Here is a 10,240-nt window from a genome sequence, read left to right as displayed (position 1 = left end):
CAGGAGGTGGGGAAGTTACAAAAACAAACCTCCTAGAACAGATGTTAGATCATTAAGCAAAACATCACTTACGAAACACTAATCACAAAATAGACAGTCTGAAACCGTGCAGAGATTGCTCTGAGTTTCTTGGAAAATATATTCTAAGAATAAGGTTGCTAAAAAGCTAAAGGATCTTGTACATGCTCATCTTCCACAGACTGGCAGAGAGGAAAACGACATGGCAGGTGCATTAGACCTTTTCGATGCGTAGCTGGTACCTGCATTTGTTTGCAATTAATTTGCATGAGATCATGACTTTAGGGAGAAAGCTGAACAGGAGTGATGTGTATGTCAGAGAAAGGATGCACACAGCAGAACACAGAAACGTCACCTCTGCCTCATTTCTGCTTTAGGTGTGGGGAAAGGAAGGGAAAGGAGAGTAAATTTTACAGAGACAGTATTTCAACACTACATTCTGGTACAGTGTACACTCTGATCAGCTTGTGTGGTTGAGAGAGACAGTTCTCACTCTGTGGTATCTTCATCTGATACCACAAGGGAATTAAAAAGTGAGCACAATGAGGTTTAAAGGAATTGTGGTTTAACCTTGCTAATTGAGGTTTAACCTTACTGAGTCCTATAGTTGGGTCTGCATTAGCACATACAAGGTATTTTTGCTTCTTTTACTTCTGTGTGCAGTCCTGACTTTCACATTGCAAATTACCTCCTAAATTCCCTACTTCAGTGAGTCAAACGTTAATAATTTAGTTCTATGCCAGAGATAGTGAACTTACTCCAAGTTAAAAAGTAACTACATTGAGCAGCATGACCTATCCCATAGCTCAGGGGATATTGGTCAAAACATATTTCTGCAGGTGAGAGGCTTCACTATTTGATAGGAGGATCCATTTATCAGGAGATAAATGCACACCATGTCAGCTTCCCTCTGCCATGGCAAGTACCTCCAGGAGCCTGTATATCACACATCAGACACTGAGACAGTAAAAGGAAATACGAACAGATTTCTGAGCACCATAAACCCCCATATGCTTGCTGTAGCAGTTCTGCCTAGCACCAGTGTGACTCATCCTGGTTTACACTAAAAACTTTGGTTTAGGGGGGAAGTAAAAGAAATGGTTAAAATATGGACTGCTCACAAGTAAATCCTGCAAGTCTCTGATTTTTGAGTGAAGGCAGTGCTTGTCAAAGATGCTATCTTTGACCTTGGTGGAGTAAAACAAGTTCCCCTGAAAAGGCCTGGCAGTAAAAGATGCTGCCTTGACAGCCAGAAAATCCAAAGCACGCTGCCCCTCATTACCCTGCCAGCATGCCTACAGAATGAGCTCCAGAAACCCAGGCTGGCAGAGGGGCATCGAGTCTCCACGCCTAATCAATCCTCTGCCTTTCTCCTGCCTGTGACAATTAGACAGCCAATTAGTGCCACTTAGGAACCCGGATCGTCTGCGAAAGAAACTCCCAACTCATTTCATGTACAACACAGAACTGCTGGTACTGCTAATAATTTCTATGACAACTGACCTTATCTGGATTTGAACTAGTGATCCAGAAGGAAAAGAAAATTCCTTTGAAAAGGGAAGTGGAGCAGAGTCATGTGGAGTTAAAACATCCCTTTGGAAATCAGATTAACTGACCTCAGAATCACTGAATCATCAGGGTTGGAAGAGACCTTCAAGATCATCTAGTCCAACCATCCATCGCCCTAAGTCACATCCAGATGCCTCTAAACCAGCATCTGGGCTGGGGTGGAGGCAGCAGATGGATTTCCAGTTCCTTAGGTGACATTCTGTGACCACAGAGCAGCTCCTGTCAGGGATCAGTTCTCCCTGGCCATGGGCACAACTGGAGTGGATTCAATGGCTGTCTGCAGTCAGACACACTCACTTTGGGTATCCCAAAGAAAAGGGATACAACTACCTGAAGGGAGGCTGTAGTGAGGTGAGTGTCAGTCTCTTCTCCCAGGTAACCAGTGATAGGACAATAAGGTGAGGAAATGGCCTCAAGTTGTTCCAGGGGATGTTTAGGTTGGATAAACTTCTTCACCAAAAGGGATGTCAAGCAATGGAACAGTCTGCCCAGGGCAGTGGTGGAGTCACCACCTGGAAGTCTTCAAAAACCCTGTGGATGTAGTACTTGAGGACATGGTTTAGTGGTGACATAGTGGTGCAGCATTGATGGTTGGACTTGGTGGTCTTAGAGGTCTTCTCCAAACCTAAAGATTCAATGACTCTTACAAGCTAACCATGAGGCTGCTTCATCTTTATTCCCAATGCATTTACTTTAATGTGCTTTACTTTATGGACTAAGAGAGGCTGGGCATTCTGGCCACCTACCATCCACACACTCACTTTGCAAACAAACCTTCACTGAAAAAACTACCTGACTTAATGAGATTTCTATCCCCAGGTTTGACAAGCAAGACCTTCAGAGCTCTCTGAGTGACAACTGCCAAATACACTTAACTTCTTAATTACATAAGAGGAAAATGCACTTGAACTATAGCACTGGCTCTAACATTTTATTAATTATAAATGCACACCCTGTTATTAACATTTTGAACTTGATTTAGGAGAATGACCTCTGAAATTAAAAGCATTCAGGTACTGTTAAAGATATGTAAATTCCACCTCCCTCTCACCACCTGCCCAAGTGGATAATGCTGCAGTACACATCTATCCAGCTGTTAATGAGCTATATACTCTAATAAACTGATTTCAAATGTGGTGTATTGAGTCTTCACTCTTGCAATACTTTATATTTCTATCCTATTTAGGAAAATTAATCAACAGCTGTGCTCCTTATGTTGATTATTCTTTTTTCTATCCAGATCAGGAGGTTAATGAGGATAGTGAAATGCCTGGATGTGGGGAACATGCAAGGAAGGAGTAGCTAATTCAATCAAACATACACCCCTGAAAATGTTAAAGCTATATTAAGAAATTGAGCTATAAATAGCTTGATATTTTACATCTCCATTCTTCAAGCCAGAATGACCCAAATGAATATTGGAAACTTTCGAAAGTGCTTCATTTTCTTCATTGTTTTCACTTAGAAGGCCAAGTTTATCAAAATACAGCCCTGAAATCTAGCCAATGTATTCTTCCTGATTTCAGGGGTCAAATCTGTGTCTAACACAACGGATGGAAAAATTCTCTTTATGGGCTGTGGTAAATGCCCTGCTCTGTGTGAAGCAGCACACTCTGCCCTCTGCACCGCACACCTCCCAACGTGGGAGATGCCACCTAAGTGCCACCAAGAACAGGGTGTCTCACAGCTCCACAGCTGCTCAGAAGCTAACACCAGGGAACCTCTTTTTGTTTGAAATCCAGATCCGATGGGAGCACCCCAACATAGCAAAGATACAGGTGGAGGATCTGCAATCCTTGGGACTCTAAAGCCACCTTTTAATCACAAGGAATGGTGGCAGTAACGTAAGCAGCCCCACCTATGACCTTCCATGCCTGTAAGTGCTTCAGAAATACTCACTGCTGCTGGAACTAACTGACAGCCCTTCCTAGCACCCTGAGAGGTTCTTGTTATGGTTAATTCTCCCCTATGGATTGAGGGTGAGGTCCAAGGAACCAAACTCCATTAATAACTCAGGCTGCCAGCTTACATCCATCAGCATCAAATATTAATAGACTCCGAGGGCCAGCGCATACATCTTTCCGGATGGCAGTCAATAATATGTCTTGTTTCTGTTCAGGGAGAAGGGGAAGACTTTCTTCCACCAAAATTATTATTGTACAATATTAGTAGAGCTTAAAGACACAGTGCTGCCTCAGGTGTTACTGTGTTAACAAGCTCTGGCTGCTCCATAAAGTGTTTTCCCTGGATTAATGTTGCCCTAACAGATTACAATTCTTGTTTCCGTTAAAAGTACATTTCTGCTGTAAACAATGACCAGCTCCTTTTAAAACCCTTTTCTGGTGATCAATACACAGATTTGTATTTATTCCTATACATTTTGCATCAGGCCTTTAAATCTGTGAAATGCATTTTGAATGGGAAAAAACAAAAGGGTATCCCAGTCCATAAAAATAGTTAATAACCCAGCAATGGGCAGCAACACCCAGCAAACGCCTCACCCACACCCAGTCTAAGTGTGATTATTTAAGGATGTGAAATTAAGAATTTTAGAAGTAGCTACAAGCTACAGGAATACATTTCCCTAGGAGGGCTAAAGTCTGGTTCCACTGAAGTCAGTGGGAAAACAGAAAATCAATTTTTCAAGGCCTCTGCAATGCAGAAGACTAACAGGATGTTATTGAACTTGGCCTCAAGTTTGCATGACAAAGACCTGTGTGACAGGTTTGCTCTTGAGGTTTAACCTGTCAAGGTGCTGAAATTCCTCAGCTCCTGCAGAGTATTGGGGGTGACTGACAGCACTGAAAGGCAAAATATTGGCAAAAAATCTGGACTGGGACTCCAACTAACGGGAGATTTTTAACACTGTATCTGATTGTCTCCCTCTCCTCATCTGTTTTGTGGCAGGTGGATCAGAGGTGCAGCCCCTGCCAGCAGCCCAGGGAAGCTCCACGCTCAGAGCTCAGAGCTCACGGCACGGCGTGGAACAGAGAGAGGGGCACGGTGCAGTGCCTATGTGATGGTACACAGATCAGAGAGATAACATGCTGATGCTGTTTGGAGCTGATGCTGTGTGTGCAGATAAGCTGATCAGCACAGATTTAGCACCTAAGAGTGTGTATGTCTGTGTACACACATGCCGTGGCACACCGGCGCGCTGGGACGCGGCGCCCGTGCACTGATGCAGATCACAGATCTTCTTCTGTGTATTTACTTATTTAATTGTGACATTTACAATTAACCCAAAGTGGTTCTCCACAAACATTCCCTCAAGGTAAACATATGGTACCCAGCAACACAAACTGTCAGAACAAACTAATTTCCTTTAATGGTGTTCAGTGGAAATTACTGTGCTCTTCATCAGCATAGCAGCAGTGGGAAACTTTGTACTTGCACCAGGCTTGTCCTCCACCCTAGACTCAAACAATTTATTCATGACCTTACTACACAGCATCTTTAGTTTTCCAGACATAATGATGTCCTCTGGCAGAACTCCTTTCCCCTCTGGGTGTTACTAATTACTCCCTGCAGAGGCTATTATTGGTGCTAATGATACAATGCTGTAAAAAGGTTGGGGAAGGCTCCTGTGCCAGCACAGTGTTCTGTCTGCAGGTGACTGCTGTTACTGAGGACTGACAAATGTTCCTTTGCTCACCTTGTAACATGATATGATGTAGCTGTGCTGGAGTTTGATATGCAACTAGAATGTCAAAATGAAACCAGTGATGATGACCTTATTCAGACTCCTTTTCCCCTAGCCCTTTTCATGGTAAGGCAGAAAGGCTGGAAAAAAGATTTCTTAGACTTAAAACGTGACTTTGCAGTTCACAACTCATCCAAAGACACAACCATTGGCAGCCTGAATGCCAAAGTCTTTCACGAAATCATAAACCCCTCCACCAGCCATCTGCAAAGCTGTCCCCAGATGGCACTTTGGTGGCACCACAGTGCTCTGAGCACACTGTGACCCGTGGACATCCCATACACACCAAGCCAGGTACCTCTGGGAATAAGGAGAACTTCCCTCTTTGCTTCCTACAACCTTACAAGGATTTACAAGCCTTTATAAATGGATGTCAGCATTTTATTTCACCTCTGAGTTTGTGCTAGTATGCTAATTTATACAGTAAATTTTGCAGTAAATGCCAAGTTCAAAATTAGTCAGCCTGGTACTAATTCTTAAATGTGGAGTTTGATCCAAAGTATTCAGCAAAACATGCACCCAAACAGAATGGAAACTTCAGCTGCTATAAAGACAGTAATAAATAGAAACATTGTAATGTTAATTTTAAGTACTTACAGTGCTTCATTAGATAATATTTAATTTCAATTTACTGGTGATAGCCTTTGTTTCAAAATGCAAAGCTGGGAGCACTGGCTGTGAGAGGAGAAAAAGTTACCAGGAAATAACTGTGGTTTGTTTTCCAAATCATTTGTACAAAATCTGGCTGAACTTCATGGGTTCCTATGTTATAAACCCAAATATATCTGCTGTGGCCTGTTAGAGGCTGCTGCTGCTGTAACACAGGTTACTCCCTCAGCAAGGCCACAGGAGAACCAGGACCAGGTTCTCATTTCTGGCCTCTTGGGCCCCCAGAACCTCTCACTCCCATCTGGGCTGGTCTGTTTCCCATTGCACAGCCTTAAAATTGACCTGAGATACTCTAACAGTATATTTGAGCTTTTTTATTTAAAAAGACAAGGACTGCTTGGCCTATGGTCCCAGAGCTACAATGGGTCTCAGACCAACAATTACCCATCTGTCTTCCCAGAAGGGACCTTCTCCATCCCATTGTCCAGACACCTTGGGAAGCCTTTGCCACAGCTTAGGAAAGACTTTGAATTGGATTTGGCTGCCTAGAGAATAATTTGTACCTCTCAGGATGGGAGAAGTTGTGCAGCCTTCCAGTCTGGACACCATGCATGTGTATGGAGAGCTGGAATTAACTGGCTAGAGCTCATGGTTTGCAGCACAGCAAATCCCAGCTGGGAGGGATTTATGGTGCAGGATCTCTGCATCTAAGGAGTCAGGCACTGCATGTTGGCTCAGGGTCATCTCAAACTGGGAATCCACTGGGAATTCATCTCTTGAAGTGGAGGGTGCAGAGAATCTCAGCACTCTCCTTGTCCTCCAGCATCTTAGCTCCGACTTGCTCCATACAGCCAAAAGGAACAATGCTCTGGCACTATAAAACTGATGAATAAAGGCAGCAAATTCGAGCTTTGGGAGGGTTTTTTCCCCTTCATGAAATCAAGCGAAAACAAACACAAATAAAACCTTCATTAAAAAAATTGGATTTTGCATACTAAAAGTCAGCAAACCTGAGCTGGATTTCTGTCAGTGAGCTCTATAATCCCCCTCACCACCAGGGAACAGTTTTCTAGTTTGCACTAAAAATATGCCCAATACCAGTCAGTTATCTGCAATTAAGGAAATCCATTCCTACTGTTCCAGTCACCTAAATATGGGCATTAAAGAAAAGAAAGAGAATTCAATAAAGAGAGCAGGCAAGAGATTGCACCCTCCCTCTGTTTCCTGTAAATCAGTGCAGCACTCTTGCTGGCAAAAAAAATGTAGACTGACTTTACAACACTTGAATATCTGCCTGGTTTAGTATTTAGGCTTAACTGCAGAGCCCTTTAGTGTCAGCAAGGCAATGAATACAGCATCATATAATTAAATGTATTCAGAAGGAAAGTCTTGTGGAGAGTAAAAAAGATGATCATCAACCTCTGAACAAGATTTTTTTTTTATACAGTCAGCACTTTTCACCTAATAAAACATCACAAAACACATTTATCCAGGAGGGACCTCTCCAAAAATAGGAGATTGAATTTAGCCTGGGTAAAACAACTCCTACATCATTTCCTCGGGACGTTTCATCTGGTGAGACAGCACATGGCACCTGAGAGGCCAAACTCCCACAGCAGCCTGGGGTGGAGGACAAGCACCACAGCCATGCCAGGAAATGTGATGGAGCTTAGTGTTCAGCTAAATTAATTGTGTGTACAGAGCTTGGCCAGCCACAGCACTTGGCTACAGAAGTGCAAGGTACAAAAACAGGCTCCTAATTCTGTGCACAGAGGAGGTTGTTTATGGAGTGGATATTTCAGGTGGAAATGAAAGCATCTCTAATAGTTGGGTTTAGATTTAGTTAGTGGGCAGGTTGATTATCAAGGCAGGTCAATCATGTCTGTACCAGGAGGATCACTAATGTACAGTGTGGGGCCAGCTGGCTAACGAGTCCTCTCAAGTTAAAGCAATTTAAACCTGGAATAGAGCCACTCCACATTTATACAGGAGGCAGGGAGCAAACTCTCAGAATATTTTAAACTTAACTCTAGGGAAGCGATAAAGAGTCAAACATCTGTGGGGCTCATGGCTGTTACTATAATCAACTTTGATCAGCTGCTATTCTAAAATGCTACAAAACCCATGGCCAGATCACAATTAAATTGCCCCAAAGGTAAAGTGGCACAGGCATAATGTGCATTGTTTCATGTTAGTGGGAAGTACTTACATCCCTGAAAAGTATGTCCTTGCTGCTTGTGCTCTCCATGATGTACTCCACAAGCTACTTGTGTCCAAACTGGGGGACAGAAGGTGGCTAAGTATCTCCAAATACTAATCACAGTCCTTGGATACTACTGGTAAAGACTTTAAAAAAGAAGCTGCTTTCTTCTGCCTTTTTAAATAGAGGCATCTGAATTGGAGTTATTATTGTGGTAAAGGAAACATTTTAATACACTATGTGGCATCATTTCCTTTCCCAGATTTGGGCAGGACAGATCAGTGGCTAAGAGGAGCCTAAGCTGTTTGGAAATACAGATTCACATTTCAGAGCCATGCAGTGTCCTTCAGAGGGAGAATCCAGAGCTGGCTGTGACAACTCTGCCCCAGATATTTTATGGAAGCATCTCTGTCTGGAAACTAGAGATGATTGCCCCTCTGTCCACACAGCCTGAGTGGCACAGTCCATCCCTGTAGAACAATCGTGGCCTCCTGACTTTTTGGCAGGAATAAATCTGGGCATTGGCTGTCAAATCTGAACAGTTCTGCACAAAGGACATAAGCTAAAACAGGAAATAAAAGGTATCATTTGTAACTTCAGCCTCTATGACGTCCTCTGGCAAGAAGATCCACAGTTTAATTATAAACACAAAGGAGAAAAAACATCTTTATCTGCTCGTTTCAAACTCACTGCCTGATTTTTAATTGGGAAACTTCTTATGCTGTGCTAAGTAGCAAGCCAGCCTTCCTTCTTCCCCTTCCCCCATGGAGAGAGACCTCTCACATACCTACCCTCAGTGACCCCTTTTCTAAGCAAAACCATCCACTCTCTTACTCTCATTTTATGGAGCCATTTCACAACTTAATTACGCATTCAGAGAAAAGCACTCTCTTTGTCTTGAAACCTGCTGTGCAATCATTTAATTGGTTGCCCCTTGTTCCTGTGTTATTAGAAATAGTAAATAACCATTCCTTGTTCACGTTCTGTGCACCATCCCCAGTTCCAGAGATGCCCATCCTATCCCTCAGCCATCTGTTTTCGGAGCACAGTTCTAGCTTGTCGAGTTGCTCTGTATAGAAGCCATTCCATATGAAAGATGATCTCTGTCACTACTTCCATTCTGTCCTTTGTAAGCAGGAATCAGCTGAGCTGTGTGCAGTAAGTTGAGATTTGGATATGTTATGGATTTACACGATACCATAAAAATGGTTTTGCCATCCTGTTTCATTCCCTTCCTGATCAGTCTAACTATTCCATCAGATGCTCTGGATTTCTTTGAGTTTTTCAGGCTCATTGAGGGTTTGAGTTTTTCAGAAAACTGCCCAGAGTGACTGCCTGATCTCTCTCCAAATGGCAGGAATTAAATCAGAGCTCACCTTTTGTGTATTTACCTAACATTATTTTCCCAATGTCTACTACTCTGCATGTTTAAACACTGAATTTCAACACGCCCAGTCATTCAGTGCCAGGAACCTTTCCCCAATTTGCTACTATCTTGACAATCCAAATAGCCATACAAGGAGCAGCTGAGGTCACTTGGTCTGTTCAGCTTGGAGAAAAGACTGAGGGGAGACTTCATCACTGTATGCAACTTCCTCACAAGGGGAAGTGGAGGGGCAGCACTGACCTCTTCTCTCTGGGACCAGTGACAGCACACAAGGGAATGGTCTGAGTTGTGTCAGAGGAGGTTTAGGCTGGACATTAGAAAATGATTCTTCCCCCAGAGGTGTTTGGGCACTGAACAGCTCCCCAGGGCAGTGGTCACAGCCCCAAGCCTGACAGTGCTCAGGGAGTGTTTGGACAGTGCTCTCAGGCTCAGGGTGTGACTCTCAGTGATGTCCTGTGCACACAGGAGTTGGACTAGATGATCCTCAAGGGTCCCTTCCCACTCTGAATATTCTGTGATTCTGTGAATAGTTTTGCATTATTTGCAAACTTTATTTTAGAATTCTTCCACAGCTGTACTGTACAATTAAGGATAATGTCCTTCACAGCCTCAGATCTAAACTTCCCCACATGCACAGTGTCTGCACTCACTGGTGTGGTCACTAGCTCAGACTTAAACCTTCCTGCAGCAGAAGCTGCCAAACAAGCTCAGTCCATCTGTGCACACCTGAACTCACGTTCACACAGACCGATGG

General features: G+C 43.3%; 1 protein-coding gene across 1 annotated transcript in view; it reads right to left on the bottom strand.

Moving 5' to 3' along the window:
• The window catches only part of MEGF11 (multiple EGF-like-domains 11), a gene marked incomplete at its 5' end in the record, with an annotated part of 97,310 nt that overhangs the window by 56,351 nt on the left and 30,719 nt on the right, over nt 1-10,240 (bottom strand). The gene's annotated exons all lie outside the window — the stretch shown is intronic.

The sequence above is a fragment of the Acanthisitta chloris genome, unplaced genomic scaffold, assembly GCF_000695815.1.
Source record: "Acanthisitta chloris isolate BGI_N310 unplaced genomic scaffold, ASM69581v1 scaffold25062, whole genome shotgun sequence".
Classification (NCBI taxonomy): Eukaryota; Metazoa; Chordata; class Aves; order Passeriformes; family Acanthisittidae; genus Acanthisitta; species Acanthisitta chloris.
Note: the sequence above shows the minus strand (reverse complement) of the source record. Positions and strands in the feature narration are given on the sequence as shown.